This window comes from Chiloscyllium plagiosum, unplaced genomic scaffold (genome assembly GCF_037043375.1).
Source record: "Chiloscyllium plagiosum isolate Xiang-an unplaced genomic scaffold, Cpla_swu_hap1 HiC_scaffold_27, whole genome shotgun sequence".
In the NCBI taxonomy this organism is placed as follows: domain Eukaryota; kingdom Metazoa; phylum Chordata; class Chondrichthyes; order Orectolobiformes; family Hemiscylliidae; genus Chiloscyllium; species Chiloscyllium plagiosum.
This window is the reverse complement of record NW_028270165.1, coordinates 39749765-39769637: the sequence shown is the minus strand read 5'-3', so window position 1 is coordinate 39769637 and position 19873 is coordinate 39749765. Positions and strand designations below refer to the sequence as shown.

The 19873-nt window shown below is 45.4% G+C and overlaps 2 protein-coding genes and 1 non-coding gene across 4 annotated transcripts in view; all 3 read right to left on the bottom strand.

Annotated features, from left to right (window-relative positions):
* Positions 1 to 19873, bottom strand: part of LOC148143696 (sulfhydryl oxidase 2-like) — a 565239-nt gene that overhangs the window by 332929 nt on the left and 212437 nt on the right. The window lies entirely within an intron of this gene.
* Positions 1 to 19873, bottom strand: part of LOC148143704 (uncharacterized) — a 77892-nt gene that overhangs the window by 39651 nt on the left and 18368 nt on the right. The window lies entirely within an intron of this gene.
* trnae-cuc (transfer RNA glutamic acid (anticodon CUC)) lies at positions 10524 to 10595 on the bottom strand. The gene has a single exon. It is a non-coding gene; the product is annotated as a tRNA-Glu (tRNA).

The window sequence follows — 19873 nt, the reverse complement described above, 5'->3', positions numbered from 1 at the left end:
CCCTCCTCTCTGACCTGTCACCTCCATCCCCACCCCCATTCACCTATTGTACTCTTTGCTACCTTCGGCCCAGCACCCCCCAATTTATCTCGCCATCCCTGGAAGCGTCCTGCCTCTATTCCTGATGAAGGGCTTAAGCCCGAAATGTCGATTTTCCTGCTTCTCGGAAGCTGTCTGACCTGCTGTGCCTTTCCAGTACCACTCTGATCTAAACTCTGGTTTCCAGCATCTGCAGTCCCCACTTTTGCCTACCCAATAAACCCAGTGTGACGATTTCACATCAACAAACTGACACTAGCAGACACAACGTCTGCAGAAACCCTAGCCACATTACTTTACATTAAAGACATCTGTGAAATGATTTCCAGACAACTCAACCCTCTCAGCATTAAACAACGGCTAGTGAACCTTAAATACCCTATACAAACAACCCGCGAACGAATGTTATTTACAAAATACCATACAAGGAAATATATACATGAACTCTGCCGCACAGTTCTCTGTGGCAAGAAATGCTGGGATGAGATAAGGAAGATTTTTTTCAGCCAAAACGAATCGGCACTAACTGGACAGCCATTTAAAATCAACGCTGTCAGGCCAGGATGGAAGACCGGAAGGGATAATCAGTTTTCTTATTTCCTGAAGATTTACAAAGCTGAGACTGGGTTTTGGTGTTTGTTCCCTTTCCACTCCCAGAAGCCGCAGTGGTTGGGGCGGTGAGTTGGGGAAAGTGAAATGTGCCCGTGAGCAGCGTGTGGGGCTCTTTCAGCTTCCCCTCCTCTGACAGCGCTGTGACGTGACTCTGATGTTCTCAGGGACACTTACTGACGCGAGACAGTGAAAAGAGTCTCGTTCCTGCAGATCAGGAATTCAAACCGTATGCCGGCTTCAGGACAATGAGAAAGATTAATTGGGGTGTGTGAAGAAGCTGTGAGCTGCATTTCAAACATGTAGGTGGAGTCACATGCGTCATCCATTGCGCCCCTGGCACTGTGCGGACCTGACGCCGCGATGCTGCAGAGTTCTGACGTTTACACGGACATGCGCAGCAATGTGAACATTCACAAGGTGAACAGCCAAAGATAATCACCGTCACTGCTTCCCTTCCATTGTACCAAATTTGTGAAGCAGTATCTTTCACTGGCAAATAAAACACCTTTGTCCTCAGGTTCCTGCCTCATTTCGACCACGACTTCACGCCCCTCACTGTTCTCGTCTCATTTCCAAACACTTGGCTCATATCCTCAAAAGCAGCTCTGCGGGTATCTGCTTGTTCCACCCTGACAGGCAGTGGGCTGCAGATTCCCGACCACTCCCAATGTGATTGAAATATTTCAACCCCTCCACTGATTTGCATCTTAAAAAAAACGTGGAGCAATCTCCCTTTCTTTTTGACGACAGTTCTCAACTGTAGTCGGCAGGGTTCACACCTGCGTGGGGAACCCGCAATGGATTTCATGTCTATCGCATTCATCTCTCGGCCCACCAATACAGAACCACACTGACAGCTTCATTTCCCAGGTCTCTCTGCCTGTGGAGCTGAGAAAGAGTGAATCATTGCAGAGTTTGTTTGAATCCAATCACTGCACAGGTTTCGAAAGGGTTAAATATCTGCAAATGGCGGGTCTGGGTGTTTCATCCCGAAAGATGAAATGGACGTTCAGTTAAAAACAAAACCAGAAATTGCAGGAGCAACTCAGCAGGTCAGGCAGCATCTGTAGAAAGAGAATCAGAGACAACATTTCAGAACTTTTTTTTCCTCATCCAGGAACATCCAAAACTACTGAGTTGCTCCAGCAGTTTCGCTTTCTGTCTCGGACTGTCAGCATCCGCATTCCTTTACGTTAGAAATTCAATCAATTCAGAAACCCCTTTGTGCTTCCTCAGTGGAAAAGATTTCCGTTTGGGAAACATTTTCCTGACACCATTAAAAACGCGCATCTTTGCAGCCCAGAAAGCGGTTGGAGCGTGAACAACAAACGCGCCGCCTCGGGGTGGTCTCGAACCAACAACCTCCCGGTTAACAGCCGAACGCGCTGACCAGTTGCGCCACAGAGACAAGCCCGGGGCTTCTTGCACAGTCTCCTTGAGGAAGTTACTATTCAATTCATAATTCAACCTGCCCCGCACAGAAGTTCCATTGTCAAAGCACTGATAACATGGTAGTCTGGTGTCAGCTCGATTTCAGGTCCTGATTTCTCTGTCCTCTGGTCCCCCTGTTCCCACAGAGGAAAATGTTGTCTGTTCTCAGCTCTACTCGATTTCTGCTGAATCTTTGACCCCCTTTTACACCTTCTGGAGCAATAAAATATTCTGAGCCTCCAGGAAATGACACCTTATGTTGTCCCCCTCCTGATTTTAAAAATCTCTATAAAGTTATCTGTCAACTTGCTAGGCTTCGTTGGAAAAATGTCCCAGCTTCTTCTTAACTCAAACCCTCCATTCCCAGCAGCACGCTGGTAAAGTAGGGAATAGGGATTTGTATCAAATCACATAAATGTACTGTCTGAAAAAATCTGGCTGTGTTCTTGCCTGAGATATTGAGAGTCCCTGTTGTAAGTAATTACGAATGCAATTATTTTGGTCACAGAATTGAACAATCATTTTGCAACAAAGGGATCTACTCTGATAAGGAGGTAGTGGTCATTTCTAGGGTAACTGAACAGTTTGTAGATCAGGGAGATGAAGTTCCAGACACTTGGGAAAGGCAAGAAATGACTGTGATAAATAAGACAAAGAACTGTGGATGCTGGAAAACTGAAACAAAAACTGACAACACTGGAAAAACTCAGCAGGACTGGAAGCATATGTGGAGAAAAAGAAGAGTTAAGGTTTCCAATCCAACAACTCCTCTTCAGGATTCTGAAATAATTTGTGAGAACCTCTTAAGACTACTGCTCCGCTTTAAGACCATAATACACAGGAGCAGGATGAGGAATTCTCATTATGTTCACGTGAAGCACTTTGAGATAGTTTACTGTACCACAGGTATTATTTGAATGCAGCTTGTATCCCTATCTTAATATCTGAAAATAGAGGGTCATATTTTAAAAGTAGAAGACAAAAATGAGGATGATTTTTTTTCTTTCTGATGGTTATGTGTCTTCCTCAAAAGGCAGTGAATTCAAAGTCTTTAAGGCAGAGGTAGACAGGTTCTTGCTAACCAAGTGGGTGACAGATTGTCGGGGATGTGGAGGAATGTAGAGCTGAGGTTGTATTCAGATCAGCCATGATCTTATTGAATGTTGCAGCAGGCTCGTAGGGCCGAGTGGCCGACTCCCGCCCTTTGTATCAAGCAGTCTGTGTCTCCCCTCTTATAGCTATGAACTGGATAATTCCTTTCCAATATTGCGCCTTGCAGACAGTTAAGTGAACACCAGGTGGCCTCCTATTGGGAGCAGGCATATTGTAGCAATTGCAATATTTCTTGTGTTAATTTTGTTGCTTCTTACTCAGTATTGCTGAGAATCATCTAAATAAAAACCAAAACACTTCTATAATTATCGCACCAATGGAAGTGTTGGTTTGGATGCAACATTGTTGAATAAGCCATTCCCAGCTTTTCCAGAATTCTGTGTTGAAAGCCCTCGAGTCTGGTTTCTACCCCTGAAACAGTTCTTAGCAAGGTCATATTTGACATCCTTTGTAACGGTGACAGGGATGAACATTCCCTCGTCGACCTGCGGACAGCCTTGATCAGAGTTAATGACAGTACTGACCCTCTCTAATATCGCTGTATCCTCTGGGAGGGTCTGCTTTCAGTGTCTTCCGTTCTTATTTATTTAACCGTAGCTGCTGGTGTTGGCATCTATACTGATGATATCCAACTGTGCCTGAACACCACTTCTCTCCCGACTCCTCTGTCATTCATAATTTACCAATAATTTCATCTGAATGCCTGCCCAATTTCCAGCATTGGATAACCATAAACATTCCCTTAGTTAAATATTGTGAAGTGTGAAGCCATTGTTTTAGTCCCCAAGTTCGACCTGAGCACCCCCCGCCCCTCCCCCAACCCCAGTAACTCTGTTGACATCCTTCTTGACACATTTAAACTAGGACCGATAGATTCGTGATCAGTCGGGGGATGAACAGTTACAGGAAAAGGGCAGGAAAGTGGATGTGGGGAATGCCAGATCAGCCACGATCCTACTGAATGGAGGAGCAGGCTCAAGAGGTTGAATGGCGTATTGCTGTTCCTATTTCTTGTGGATCCCGAGCCCTTACCTCTGATAAAGGGCCCTGGCTTCAGTATGTGCCATTACTGAGAGTGTTGATGTTCCCTTGTGTAATATCAACAACTTAGCAGCTGCTGAAACCTCTTGCTCCTTTGTTACCTCTGAACACAATATGCCAATGTGTTCAGGGGAGGCGATGGCCACTTTATTGTCACCAGACCATTCACCCAGGTAATGTTCACGGGACTTGGGTTCAGAACCTGGCACGGCAGATGGTGGAATTGAATTCAATATAAATCTGGAATTAAGAGTCAAATGATGAAATCGTTGTGGTTTGTTGTAAAAACTTATCTGGTTTCCTGCTGTCCAAACCTGGTCTGATCTACATGTGATTCAGATCCAATGTCAGCTGGTTGAATCTTCACTGCACTTTCAATCAAAACCTCCAGGCGGAGGTTCACTATAACCTCCCTACTTTTATATTCCATTTAAAGGCCAATCTCCCTTTTGCCTTCCCGATTACTCACTGAACTTGGATGAAGAGTTCATGTCATCCTTACCACCTGCATTCTAATCAACTGTCTCTACTGCAGTCTTGGCAATAGTACATTCACTTTACTTATCCAAGTAATTCATATACATGTAGTAAATAATTTTGTGCCCCAGCACTGATCCCTGTGGAACGTTGCTAGTTGTAAGTTGCGATCCTGAGCATGCCCCTTATCCCTCCTGTATCATTGGTTAGCCAATCATCTATCCATACGATTAGACTGTTTCCAATATCATGTGCATATCATTGGCTCTGCCAGCAAGTCTTCCCAAACCGTCCTTGAAAGAGTGGTGGTGAGCTACCTCTTAAATTGCTTCACAAATATGATGTGGTCTATAATAAAGGTTCAGGAGCGAGTTCCAGGATTTTGATCAATAACATCGAAGCAATGCGTATATGTCACAGTTGGAATGTTGTGTTCACACTTATCTCCTCTTGCTGGTTGAAGTGATGGAGTGGAAGTTGCTCTTGAACAGCCGCCACTCATATAATCAAGCCAGACAGATCGATTGTGGCCAGAGACACTGCCATTTTGACTTCTGATCAATCTACATTCTTTCCATCCAAGTTTTAGTCACATCAAACTGCCTCGCAATGCTGTATGGCCACAGTAAACTATAATAACGTGAAGATCGCTGGGATGATTTTCTACATCCGACTGCAATATAATCACAAATCATTGTTTCCAGTTTTGGTGGAACAAACGACATCGTATTGATGGATAATTACAGTTAGTGCAGACACAGCTATCCATCGATATATATTAATTCTGATCACTTCAATGGCCAAATTTCAATTCAGAAACCAAGTGCACTCGGCTGCTTGTAACATAGACAACATGACAAAGTGGCTCATAGGAGGAGAAATGGGGCATTGAGGAGGAGTGAAATGTTTGCTTTTGGTCACCTCCACAATTGTTAGAAAAACAGGTTGAAACGATTCTTAAAAGGTGGCTGAAGTAATAATGTGGCATAACACTTCAGACAGCGCAAAGTGGAAGATCACTTTCTAGTGGAAGAAAAAGATATCTCTTATTTCTGAAAGAACTGGGAAACAGAAGAGGGAATGAAATCTGACTTGGGAGCTATTTCCTATTTGTTGAGAATGTTGTTTCATAACAGTCTTGGTTTAGAGCATAAGCTCTTCATCAGGAATAAAGGGTGGCCCAAGGGGGCTGAGAGGTAAATGGGAAGGAAGTGGGGCTGGATGAATGGCAGCTGGGAATGCAATAGGTAGATGGAGGTAGGGATTGATGGTAATAGGTCAGAGATGAGGGTGGAGCAAATAGGTGAGAAGCAAGGTGGACAGGTATGACAGGTCAAGAGGTTGGTGTCGAATTGGAAGGTTGGATCTGGGACAAGGTGGGGGAGAGGAAATGAGGAAACTGATGAAATCTACATTGATACCATGTGGTTGGAGGGTCCCAAGTCAGAAGGTGAGGTGTTTTTCTTACAAGCGTCGGGTAGCAAGAGTTTGGCAGTGGAGGCAGCCCAGGACTTGCATGTCCTTGGCGGAATGGGAGAGCGAGTTAAAGCGTTCAGCCACAGGGCGTCGGTCGTTTAGTTTTAGTGTCCCAGAGCTGTTCCCTGAAACGTTCCGCGAGTTGGCGTCCAGTTTCCCCAATGTGGATGAGACCATATTGCAAGCAATGGACATAATCTTATAAATAGATTGCATAAATCTTAGCCTGCCAGAGTTCTTTTCTTTAATTAACTTAATGAAAATTTTAACTAAATTGGGTGACTGCATGAAACGGTTTGTTGGTCAGATTTGAATCATCACTCCCAAATAAGACAATGCCATGAATATCAGTGAACTGCTCTTTTTGTTAAAAACCACAAGTTCTTGATGTATTTTCACAACTTACTGGTATTCACATCTGCACATTCAATGTCAAACTCTGACATCAGAAATGAAATTACACCATTAATTTTGACTTTCAATATTCGAAGAAGCAAATTAATAGCACACAGTCAATACCCAGTCTGATTAATATGAAATTAAATTTTACCAAAAAAACATAAAACCAAGCTGGGAAATAAGAAATGGGGGAAGGGCATAAAGCAAGAAATGCAGCATCATAGAGGGTGGTCCTCCAGGGAGTGTATTTTACCAACTACTGCTGCTAAATATAAACACTCTGATATGATCCTCCGGTTTTAATGTAAACCATAGCCCCATACAGGAGGTACCATTTAAATGAGTTAAAAATACAAGCCTTGAGCAAATCCAGCCTCCAGCCTTACCCCCCGCTTCTTGGAGCTTGGACCTTCCTCAAGCTCCGGCGGGTCGTTGAACTCCTGGGCTCCAGCTGCCACTCCTCCACTGAAGAAGCTTTGGGAAGCAGATGCAAAGGCAACATACAGAACAGAGCACCATTGTAAATGAAAGCAGCTTACGGAGATATTGGGCAATAGCATCACATGGTTTTTACCCATCGACCTCTGGGTTATGTGCCCAGCACACTCACGCAGCACTACTCTGCTTCTGGGCTCCCAGAAGCTGGATTGTGGATCAATTTAAAGTAGGTCCTATATCTCTGATTACATTGGTGCACAAGGCAGTGAAGAAAGGTTTCAGCACACTGGCCTTCATCAGTTAGGGAATTGAGTATAGATGTTGGCAAGTTATGTTGTAGTTATACAGGACGTTGATAAGGTTGCACCTGGAATATTGTGATCAGTTTGGTCCCCTTGGTGTTCTGACTTCTGACTTCTTCAACTCTGGGTTTGTGTTGAACTTGATGGGATACTTTGTCCAACTTAGCATGTTTAAACAGTATCGCTCAGATGATTCATTTGAAACTTTTCAGGAAGTGAGCTCAATAAGATTGAACTATTCAAAGTTACTTGGACCCTATTTTAAAATTACATGAGGACCAGTAGTCAGAGACACGTACAGCATGGAAACAGACCCTTCAGTCCAACTTGTCCATGCTGACCTGATATCCTAAATTAATCTAGTCCCATTTGACAGCACCTGACCCATATATTCTGGCAGCTCATTTCATATATGTACCACCCCCTGCATGAAGACGTTGTCTCTTTAATATATTTCGCCTCTCACCCTAAACCTATGCCCTCTAGTTCTGGACTCCCCCACCCCTGAGAAAAGACCTTGTCTATTACCCTGTCCATGCCCCTCATGATTTTGTAACCTCTATTAGGTCACTCCTCTGCCTCCGATGCTCCAGGGAAAACAGCTCCAGCCTATTCAGCCTCTCCCTGGAGCTCAAACCCTACAACCCCCAGCATCATTCCCATAAATCGTTTCTCATGGAGAAGTTAACGTTTCAGTCCTGAAGAAGGGTTAATACCCAAAACGCTGACTACTCCACATTCTGAGGCTGTATTCTCCCAACCTCCTGCTTGCAACTTCGGGTTGCAATATGTAGTGGCTCAGTGGTTACCACTGCAGCCTCACAGCGCACGGGACCCAGGTTTGATTCCAGCCTTGGATAGCTGTCTGTGAGGAGTTTGCACAATCTCCCAGTGTCTGCATGTGTTTTCTCTGGGCGATCCTGTCTTCTTACATAAACCAAAGATGTGTAGGTCATGGTGATTGGTCATGCTTAATTGCCCATAGAGTTAGGTACATTAGTTAGAGGGAAATGGGTGTGGATGGGTTACTCTTCGGAGGGTTTGTGTGGACTTGTTGGGACAAATGGCCTATTTCCTGTAGCTAATCTCATCTGCACTAATTTTGTCTCTAACGAATGGCAGAGTAGACTCGACGGGCCCAATGGCCTAACTTCTGCTCCGATGGTCTTGCGGTCTGAGGTTTATTTGGATCATTTCATTGGCAATGTGCAGTCCCTGGCTCAATGAGCAGCAGTGCCTCCGCTGGTGCTTCTGCAAGTTGCAAGCAAACATGAACCTCTTCCCACACTCGGGCCAGCTGAAGGGCCTCCCACTGCTGAAGGACACACAGGTGTTTCAGCAGGGTGGAGGAATTTATGAAGGCCTTCCCGCACTCAGGTCAGCAGAATGGCCTCCCCCCAACTCCCCCCCCCCCCCGCCCCCGTGTGGACCAGCTGGTGCTTCCGCAGTGTGGAGGAGCGGATAAAGCCCTTCCCACACTCGGGGCAGGAGAACGGCTTCTCCCCGGTGTGGACGGACTGGTGCCTCAGCAGGGCTGAGGAATTGCTGAAGGACTTCCTGCACTTAGGGCAACTGAACGACCACTCCCCCATGTGGACTCACCAATGGGCCAGCAGGTCGGAGGAAAGAGCAAAGCCCTTCCTGCACTCAGGGCAGAAGAACGGCCTCTCCTCAGTGTGGACCCATTGGTGTCTCAGCAGGTGGGAAGAACTGCTGAAGGCCATCTCGCACTTGGGGCCGGAGAACAGCCTTCCCCGGTGTGGACCAACTGGTGCGGCAGCAGGAAGAGGAATCACTGAAGGCCTTCCCACACTCAGGGCAGCAGAAGGGCCTCTTCCCCTCTGTGGACCCACTGGTGCTTCAGAACCCTTTCAAATTTCACAGTATCCTTCTGATAGGAGACCAGAATTGCACACAATATTCCAAAACTGGTCTAACCAATGTCCTGTACAGCCACAACATAACTTCCCAACTCCAATACTCAGTCAGAGGATTGCGAAAGCTTTCAAAACCCGCCAAAAACAAACAGGAAAGAATGGACGACCAAACGAAGGTTTGAGAGTCAGCTTGGAAGCATCAATGAGAAATCGGCGGACTGGGTTTATTGGGTACCCGTTCTCCTTAAATACACTATATACGTATTCCTCTTCTGCTCTTCGTAGTTTCTCTGTGCTGCAGTGTGTAGTGGCTCGTTGAAATAATGTCCTGATGCAGCAACGTTTGTGGTTGTTGGGATGATTGTTTCTGTGGTTAAATATTTGGTTTGTGTGTGTTGTTTTTCTGTAGACGCTAGTTTGAAGTTCCCCATTGACTGTTCGCTCTACTGTGACATCTAAGAATGGTACTATGTTGTTGTTCTCCTCTTCAAACCAGGAGCCCCCCTCAGGCCCAAAGCTTCACCATTTGGAACACCAATATGCAGACTAGTCAAAGGCCTCCACTGAAAACACCAAGTCGAAGATTCACGCCACTCCATTTACTCCATCCAAGAATTCCTGAACACCAAAGACACTAAGATAGAAGAGGATGGAATAATGCTGTTCTTTGACATAACAGCCCTGTTCACATCCATTAACATCAACTTGGCCAAAGAAAACTGGAGACACTACTCGAAGAACCAGAGACACAAACACAGCACCAACTTCATCAGCAAAGATAGCACTGTCAACCTCGTAGAACTGTGTCTTACCACCCACTTCGTATTCAGTAACAAGCCCTCCAAACAAATCAACGAAATACCCATGAAACCACCAGTATGAGGATTCCTCGCAGAAGCAATAATGCAGAGACTCGAACAAACAGCCCTTCCAACGATCCACCCAAACTTTGGGTCCACGACAGTGATGACACTTTTGTCATCAAAAAATGAAACAAATTAGAGGAAACCTACAACACCATCAACAATATCCTCGCTGACATAAAATTCACAAAAGAGGAGAACAACAACAAAGTGCCATTTCTAGATGTCACAGTAGAGCAAACAGTCAATGGTAAATTCAAAACAGCCTCTACAGGAAAACAACACACACGAACCAAGTACTTAACAACAGAAGCAATCATCCCTCCACATACAAACAAATCTGAATCAGGACACTATTTCAACGAGCCACGACACACTGCAGCACCCAGGAACGACTGTAAATAATTACACAGCGCATTTAAGAAGAATGGGTAGCCTGCACCCCTGAAAATGGTTTCCCTGACCGGGAATCGAACCCGGGCCGCGGCGGTGAGAGCGCCAAATCCTAACCACTAGACCACCAGGGAGATGCGGATTCCGCTTGTCAGCTCTCCTAAAAATTACTTTCCTGCCCGGAAATCGAACCTGGGCCGCGGTCGTCAGCAAGCTTTCACCTGTGCATCCAACAATGTCATTTCTTGTATCCATTGCTCCCGGTGCGGTCTCCTCTACATTGGGGAGGCTGGAGACTCCTCGCAGAGTCCAGTCACGGCACTTGAGGGGATATTTCCAGGACAACCGCAACAATCAACCCCATCGCCCTCTGGCCCAACATTTCAACACCCCCTCCCACTCTGCCGAGGACATGCAAGTCCTGGGCCTCCTCCATCGCCGCTCCCTCCACACCCGATGCCTGGAGGAAGAACGCCCCATCTTCCGCCTCGGATAAATTCAAACCCAGAACATTAATGTAGACTTCACCAATTTCCTCATTTCCCCTCCCCACACCTTACTTCAGTTCCAAACTTCCAGCACAGTGCTATCCTCATGACCTGTCCTACCTGCCAATCTCCCTTCCCACCTATCCGCTCCACCCTCCTCTCTGACTTTTCACCTCCATCCCCACCCCCATTCACCTATTGTACTCTTTGCTACCTTCGGCCCAGCACACCCCCACCCCCCAATTTATCTCTCCGCCCTGGAGGCGTCCTGCTTCCATTCCTGATGAAGGGCTTTTGATCGAAAAGTCGATTTTCCTGCTCCTCGGAAGTTGTCTGACCTGCTGTGCTTTTCCAGCACCACTCTGATCTAAACTCTGGTTTCCAGCATCTGCAATCCGCACTTTTGCCTACCCAATAAACCCAGTATGTCGATTTCACATCAACAAACTGACACAAGCAGACACAACGTGTGCAGAAACCCTAGCCACATTACTTTACATAAAAGAGATCTGGGAAATGATGTCCAGACAACTCAACGCTCTCAGCATCATGGTAGCCCACAAACCTACCAACACACTTAAACAGCGGCTAATGAACCTGGAATAGCCTATACAAACAAACCGCAAACGAATGTTATTTACAAAATACCATACAAGGAAATATATACATGAACTCTGCCGCACAGTTCTCTGTGGCAAGAAATGCTGGGATGAGATAAGGAAGATGTTTTTCAGCCAAAACGAATCGGCACTGACTGGACAGCCATTTAAAATCAACGCTGTCAGGCCAGGATGGAAGATCCAACAGGATGAACAGATTTCTAATTTCCTGAAGATTTACAAAGCTGAGACTGGGTTTTGGTGTTTGTTCCCTTTCCACTCCCAGGAGCTGCAGTGGTTGGGGAGGTGAGTTGGAGAAAGTGAAATATGTCCATGAGCAGCGTGTGGGGCGATTTCAGCTTCCCCTCCTCTGACAGCGCTGTGACGTGACTCTGATGTTCTCAGGGACATTTACTGACGCGAGACAGTAAAAAGATTCCCATTCCCGCAAATCAGGAATTCAAACCGTATGCCGGCTTCAGGACAATGAGAAAGATTAATTGGAGTGTGTGAAGAAGCTGTGAGCTGCATTTCAAAGAGGTAGGTGGAGTCAGATGCGTCATCCATTGCGCCCCGGCACTGTGCGTACCTGACGCCACCATGCTGCAGAGTTCTGACGTTAACACGGACATGCGCAGCAATGGGAACATTCACAAGAGGAACAGCCAAAGATAATCACCGTCACTGCTTCCCTTCCATTGTCCCAACTTGGTGAAGCAGTATCTTTCACTGGCAAATAAAACACATTCGTCCACAGGTGCCTGCTTCATTTCGATCACGACTTCACGCCCCTCACTGTTCTCGTCTCATTTCCAAACACTTGGCTCATAGCCTCAAAAGTAGCTCTGTGCGTATCTGCTTGTTCCACCCTGACAGGCAATGGGTTGCAGATTTCCAACCCCTCCAATGATGTGAATCTTAACGAAGAAACCGGGGAACAGTCTTCCTTTCTTTTTGACGACATTTCTCAACTATAGTCGGCAAGGTTCACACCTGCGTGGGGAAACCGCAATCGATCTCAAATCCATCGTATTAACCACTCGACCCAGGAATAAAGAACCACACTGACAGCTTCATTTCCCAGGTCTCTCTGCCTGTGGAGTTGAGAAATAGTGAGTTATTGCTGGGTTTGTTTGAATACAATCACTTCACAGGTTTCGAATGGGTTACATATCTGCACATGGCGAGTCTGGTTGTTTCATCACGAAAGATGAAATAAACTTTCAGTTAAAAGCAAAAACAGAAATTGCAGGAGCAACTCAGCAGGTCAGGCACCATCGGTGGAAAGAGAATCAGAGACAATATTTCAGAACTCTGTTTTCTCCCACAGGTACTGCCAAACCGGCTGAGTTTCTCCAGCAGCTCCTCTTTGTGTCTCTGATTCTCAGCATCCGCAGTCCTTTACGTTAGAAATTAAATCAATTCAGCCTCATGTGCAGGAATGAGAATCCTTTCAATTTCCCAAAAATTGGCATAGATTTCAAGGCATTTGGAAAAAAAAGTAAAAGTGACATTAGGAAGAACACTTTCTTGTCCCTGTCTGACCGTGACAAGGAGGCAGATTCAAGAACAAAAAAGGGAATTCGGTGGTCATGTCCAAAGTAACAACGTGGAGATTTACAGGGCGAAGGCAAGAGAATGATACGAATAGAGACTCTCATTTACTTGCTGTGTAGAACCAGCAGAGCTAATGTGGGCCTCAAATTGCGCTGTGACACGTGTTGTGATTCAGAGTGAACTCACAGTTCAATCAACGGAAGGTGGGGATTTAGAAAAGTTTATATTTATATAATCTCCTCACGTCAACGCAACAACAAAGTGGTTTAATTATCCGCCAGTGGAGAGAACCTGGTCCCTGGAGATGGGACAAAGAGCTGGCTCAGGGATATCAATCCACATTGCTCTCTTTGCCACGAGTTCAGAGGGAGAACATTGGAGGGACAAAGGAGAGAATAACGATCTGTGTCGGAGGGTGACGAACTGTTCATGGAGACTATTCCTGGCTAACAATAAGTCGTGTGTAACAGCAGACGATGTGATAACACGGCCTCGTGTGGGTGTGGTAGGGATCAAGGGCATGGGGGTGTTCGGGTCCAAATAATATTGAACTCGATCTTGAAGACTGGAGGATTCCAAACGGAAAATGAGGCGCTTGTCTTCCATCTGGAGCGGAGCTTTGTTGGAACACTGCTGCATGTCTGAGACAGAGATGTGGGCCAGGGAACAGGGTGGCGTGTTAAAGTGACAGGCAACCAGAAGCTCATCGCCTCTGGGTGGGCTCGATCCACCAACCTTTCGATTAACAGCCGAACGCGCTGACCAATTGCGCCACAGAGACAGGCGATGACGTGGGCTGCGCCATCGCTTAGGGGAGGCTATTAGTGAATTCATAATTCAGCCTCCCGGCCTCGATTTCCAGTTGTCGTCTATCAGTTTTACTTTTCCATAATAAAGCCTGGGACATTCATTGTGGAGACACCGGGGACAGGCTGGAGACACATCCATGTCAGGAGGAACTAGCTTTCTTACTCCGGGCCGTCACCCTTCGAGCCTTTCCGTGTTTTGCCTGTTCCCGAGTTCTCTCATTGGCTCGGAGGCGAGAAGGGGTTTGAATTCCTGATGTGCAGGAACGACAATTCTTTCAATGTCTCAGATCAGTTCATGTCCCGAGAACATCAGAGTCAATCTCCCGCAATCTTCAACAAGGAGACGGTGTCTGGACTGTCTCTACTCAGTCGGACAGTTCATCTTTCATTCTCCTCGAAATCCGCTTCCCAAAGAGTTTCTCAAGGTTCACAAAGCTGGAGACTGGGATTTCTGTTTTGCTTCATGAACATTTTTCCATTTCGTAACTGACAATATTTTGCCAAAACATCTTCCCAATTGTACGCCATGATTCATTTCCAGGGATGAGGAATTTCCATTTTGGAGAGACATTCCCAAGGTTGGGAATGTTCGCTTTGGAGCAAAGAAGGTTAACTGGAGATTTCCTGGGGCTGTTGATCATGATGGGAGAAGAAGCGGTGGGAATGGGCAGATTAATGATCAGAAGAATCAATTGCCACTGACCAGAGTCAGTTTCCAGAGGACAGGGATTGAAGTTCTTGAATGAAAAGCAGCACTTGTGCCTAATAAACATAGAGAATACTGCAGAAAGCCAACAGGTCGAGCAGCATCTGTGGAAAGGTAAACAGAGCTGACGTTGTGAGGCTGGTATGTTGTTTGTTCACAACCCGATTTTCCTGCATGGCAATCAATTCCCAGACATGAGAAAACTGGATTTTATCGAGACGGGTTTTGTGAAGTTTGAGCGATAATGCAGCCAACAGGAAGTCATTTAAAATCGCCAGTGAAGAAAGCATAGTCAGCAGGTTACCACCCTGAGCGGGGGAGCCCCAAAGGATCTCTACGCCAGCACCTTAAGTGTTCGGCGACAACTACACGCCCAAAGTTGTGGTCTAAAATTTCTCATGGAATGGTTCTAACAGGAAAGGTGAGTATTGGGCTTTTCCTGTCCGCGCCATAGTCCCAACGTATCCTGTTCCCCTGGATTTGATCAGGACAGAGGAGGCTGATGGGAGATCGAACTGAACTACACACATTGATGAGTGATAGAACGGGTGGGAAGGATCCATTCCCATGCATAGAGAGATTAATAATCAGGGCCGAAAATAAGGAGCCACTTCAAGAAATTTGGGGTTCATTCAGCAAAGCTAATGTGGAACTGTTCACAGAAAATTGTGGTGAAAGTCTCTCGAGTTATTTTGATGAGAAGTGTTGATGATGCTAATACAATCGATAGGATGAACGTAGATTGGAAAATGTATTTGGTGACAGTTCTGTTCTAGCCCTGTGAGCGAAACCTGGATCTGAAGGAATAAAAGGGACATTAACAACATCGATCTGAAATTGGATACGTGACAAGAAACAGAGCCATCATTAACAGTTGGCTTTTGAACTGGAAAAGTATTCTCGTGAAATTAGCTTGTGGCTTGAGGTATGCAAGGTCAAGATAATTTAGGTAAAACACGGAAACGCTGTCCTCATTAGCAGACAGTGAAAGGATTACAAGATGCAAATTAAACATTTTCGATAAGTGATACAGGGGACTGGGAAGATAAGTATTATAAACTGTGAACAACAAAGTTCTTGAGCACAACACTTACATTCAAAGACCGAAAACATCCAGGTCCTGATTAATCAGATGGCATTGTGGTGCTTTTCTGCAAAACATCCACTTGCAATGTCCTACAAAAGAGTGACAAAACCCATCCCTGTCATCCCAGGATAGAAAATCCGAAGGGATGAACCTTTGCTTATTTTCTGAAGATACACAAAGCTAAGACTGGGTTTTGGTGATTGTTTCCTTTCCACTCCCAGGAGCCGCAGTGGTTGAGGCGGTGAGTTGGGGAAAGGAAAGTGTGCCCGTGAGCAGCGTGTGGGGCTATTTCAGCTTCCCCTCATCTGACAGCGCTGTGACGTGACTCTGATGTTCTCAGGGACATTTACTGACGCGAGACAGTGAAAAGATTCTCATTCCCGCAGATCGGGAATTCAAACCGTATGCCGGCTTCAGGACAATGAGAAAGATTAATTGGGGTGTGTGAAGAAACTGTGAGCTGCACTTCAAACAGGTCGGTGGAGTCACATGCGTCATCCATTCCGCCCCTGGCACTGTGCGTACCTGACGCCGCCATGCTGCAGAGTTCTGACGTTAACACGGACATGCGCAGCAATGGGAACCTTCACAAGGTGAGCAACCAAAGATAATCACCGTCACTGATTCCCTTCCACAGGCCCAACTTTGTGAAGCAGTATCTTTCACTGGCAAAGGAAATACCCTTGTCCACAGGTGCCTGCTTCATTTCGATCACGATTTCAACCCCCTCACTGTTCGAGTCTCATTTCCAAACACTTTGCTCATAGCCTCAAAAGAAGCTCTGCGGGTATCTGCTTGTTCCACCCGAACAGGCAGTGGGTTGCAGATACCCACCAGTCCCAATGTGAGTGAAATACTTTTCCCCCTCCACTGATTTGAATCTTAAAGAAGAAGCCGGGGAGCAAGCTCCCTCTCTTTTCGACGACATTTCTCATTTTGTACTCGGCAGGGTTCACACCTGCGTGGGGAAACCGCAATGGATTTCAAGTCCATCGCATGAACCACTCGGCCCACGAATACAGAACCACACTGACAACTTCACTTCCCAGGTCTGTCTGCCTGTGGAGCTGAGAAAGAGTGAATCATCGCAGAGTTTGTTTGAATCCAATCACTTCACAGTGATTCGAAAGGAATAAATATCTGCACATGGCGAGTCTAGGTGTTTCATCCCAAAAGGTGAAATGAACTTTCCGTTAAAAACAACACGAGAAATTGCAGGAGGAACTCAGCAGGTCAGGCAACATCTGTGGGAAGAGAATCAGAGACAACATTTCAAAATTCTGTTTTCTCCGACAGGTACTGTCAAACCTGCCGAGTTTCTCTTTTTGTCTCGGCTTCTCAGCATCCGCAGTCCCTTCCGTTAGACATTAATTCAATTCAGAAACCCCTTTGTGGAGAGGATTTCCGTTTGGGGAACATTTTCCTGACCCCATTAAAAGCGCTCAGCTTCGAAGCCAGTGAAGAACAGCGAACACACCGCCCCTGGGTGGGCTCGAACTTCCAACCTTTCGGTTAACAGCCAAACGCGCTGACCAATTGCGCCACAGAGACAGAGGCTGGCGAGGGCTGCACCATCGCTTAGATGAGGCTATTAGTGAATTCATAATTCAGACTCCCCGCCTAGAATTACAATTGTTGTCTCCCGCGCAGTCTTGCGAGAGATCCCGGCTTTCTTAACTTGACTTGTGCAAAAATGCCCGATTAAACTTCTCAAAAAGAACCTCCGAGAAACGAGGCTGGGCTCCCTGTAGTACGAATTGGACAGGAAGTGAAATGATTGGAGATAGCATTGAACAGGTTGACGTGTTTCCTTCCCTAATTTTCTTATCCCTGTGCCAATTGGCACGTGGCTTGGGCAGTAATGTTATTACACACACTGGAGCAGTGGGATTTGAACCTGAGCCTCAGGGCTCTCTGGGAGACTACAGCTGCACCACAAAAAAACTCTAGTAAATAGGTCCACTTCTGTTGAATGAGAGGAAACAGCTTCCTCCTCAACATGATACACGACCACTGTACCCTCCGTGCCCATTACAATAAATTGAGCCGCCTCCTGTTGAATGAATGAGTGGGAACCCCTCTCTGAGCTCCAAGAAGCGGCGGGCCCGGCTGGAGGCTGGATTTGCTCAAGGCTTGTATCTATTAACTTATTTAAATGGTACCTACTGGAAGGGAGTATGGTTTACATTAAAACCGGAGGGTCATGTCAGAGTGTTTGTTTATATTTTGCAGTTGTAGTTTATAAAATACACTCCCTGGAGGAGCACCTTCTATGATGCTGCATTTCCTGCCTTCTGCCCTTCCCCCATTTGTTATCTCTCATCTCGATTTTACATTTTCAGTCAAATTTCATTTCACATTAATCAGCCTTGGTATTCACTGTGTATCATTAATTAATCTGTTGGATTGTTGTAAAACAAAATTAATGGTGTAATTTCATTTATGTTGTCTGAGTTTGACATTGAATATGCAGGTGTGAATGCTAGTAAGTTGTAAAAATAAATCAAGAACTTGTGCTTTTTAAACAAAAAGAGTTCAATGGTATTACTGGCATTGTCTCCTTGGATGATGATGATTATAGTCTGACCAACAAACCATTTCATGCAGTCACCCAGTGTAATTAAAGTCTTTTGGAAAATAATTCTGGCAGGCAAATATTTATACAACCCAAAATACGGTCGGTAATCATGTGTATTCTTATCTTTTAAGCCGTAACAGATGGCATTGCGTGGCGGGTTGAGACTGAAACTTCGCTGGAAAGAATGTAGATTGATGAGGGAAGTCAAAATGGCAGAGTCTCGTGCCACAATCTATCAGTCTGGCTTGATTGCATGAGTGGTGGTTCTTCAAAAGCACCTTCCAAGTCATGACCTCAACCACCAAGAACAGACAAGTGTGAACACAGGATTCCGACTGCAAGATATGTCGCATTGTTTCTTTGTTATTGACCAAAATGCTGGAAATCACTCCTGAACATTGTTGCAGACCACATCATATTTGTGAAGCAATTTAAGAGGCAGTTCGGCACTACCTTTTCAAAGTCAGTTTGGGAAGAGTTGTTGGCACAGCCAATGATATTCACATCTCATGAAATAGTAAGCAAAGAGCCCACAGTGTTGGGAGGCTGTATGTTAGCATGGATAGAGGATTGGCTAACTACCACAGTTGTGGTAAGGGACATGTTCAGGATGACAACTTGTAACTAGTGGTGTACCACAGGGATCAGCGCTGGGGCCAACATTATTTACAATATATATACGAATTACTTGGATAAGTAAAGTGAAGGTACTATTGCTAAATTTGCAGAAGACACAGTTGATGTGAAAGCAGGTGGTGAGGATGACATTAGATAGAGGGATTTGGAATCACAACCACGAATCTCTTCATCCACTTTCAGTGAGTAATAGGGAGGCTAATTGGAGGTTGGCCTTTTCAATAGAGTAGAAATGTAGGGAGGTTATAGTGAATCTATGTAAGGCATTAGTCAGGCCACAACTGAATACTGTGAACAGTTTAGGGCCTTTTACCCGAGGAAAGATATATTGGCATTGGAGGCAGTCCAGAGAAGGTTGACCATGATGATACCAGGGATGGAAAGAATGTCTTATGAGGAGAACTGAATAGGTTGGGCCTGTGCTTATTAGAAGTTCGAAGAATTAGAGGTAACCTTATTGTCACGTACAAGATTCTGAGGCGACTTGACAGGCTAGACGTGGAAAAGTGGGTGAGTCTGGGCCTGGGTTGTTACGTGCATTCAAGGCTGAGATAGATTTTTTTTAACCAGTAAGGGAATTCATTATGGGGAAATGGCAGCAAAATTGAGTAAATGTTTCCCAGAATTATCGTGATCTGAATAAATGGCAGAGTCAACTCAATGGGCTGAATTGAATAGCAAATAGTAAGGAGGAAAAGCATGCAACTGGCAATTACAGACCAGTCAGTGTTGGGAAGCCTAGAGATTGTAGGGAGTTGGTGGCATTTGGGAATTGTTCCTGGATTTAACATCTGGAGTTTCAAATTGATGCTGCTCTGGCCCCGATGCAATTTGAAATCAATTTATGTATCTGGAATATAAACTTATCGCTGCTTTCGTGATCTTATCAATTGTCATAAGTACCTATCTTGTTCACTAATAACCTTTTTTTTAAGGAAGGAAATCTTCAGTC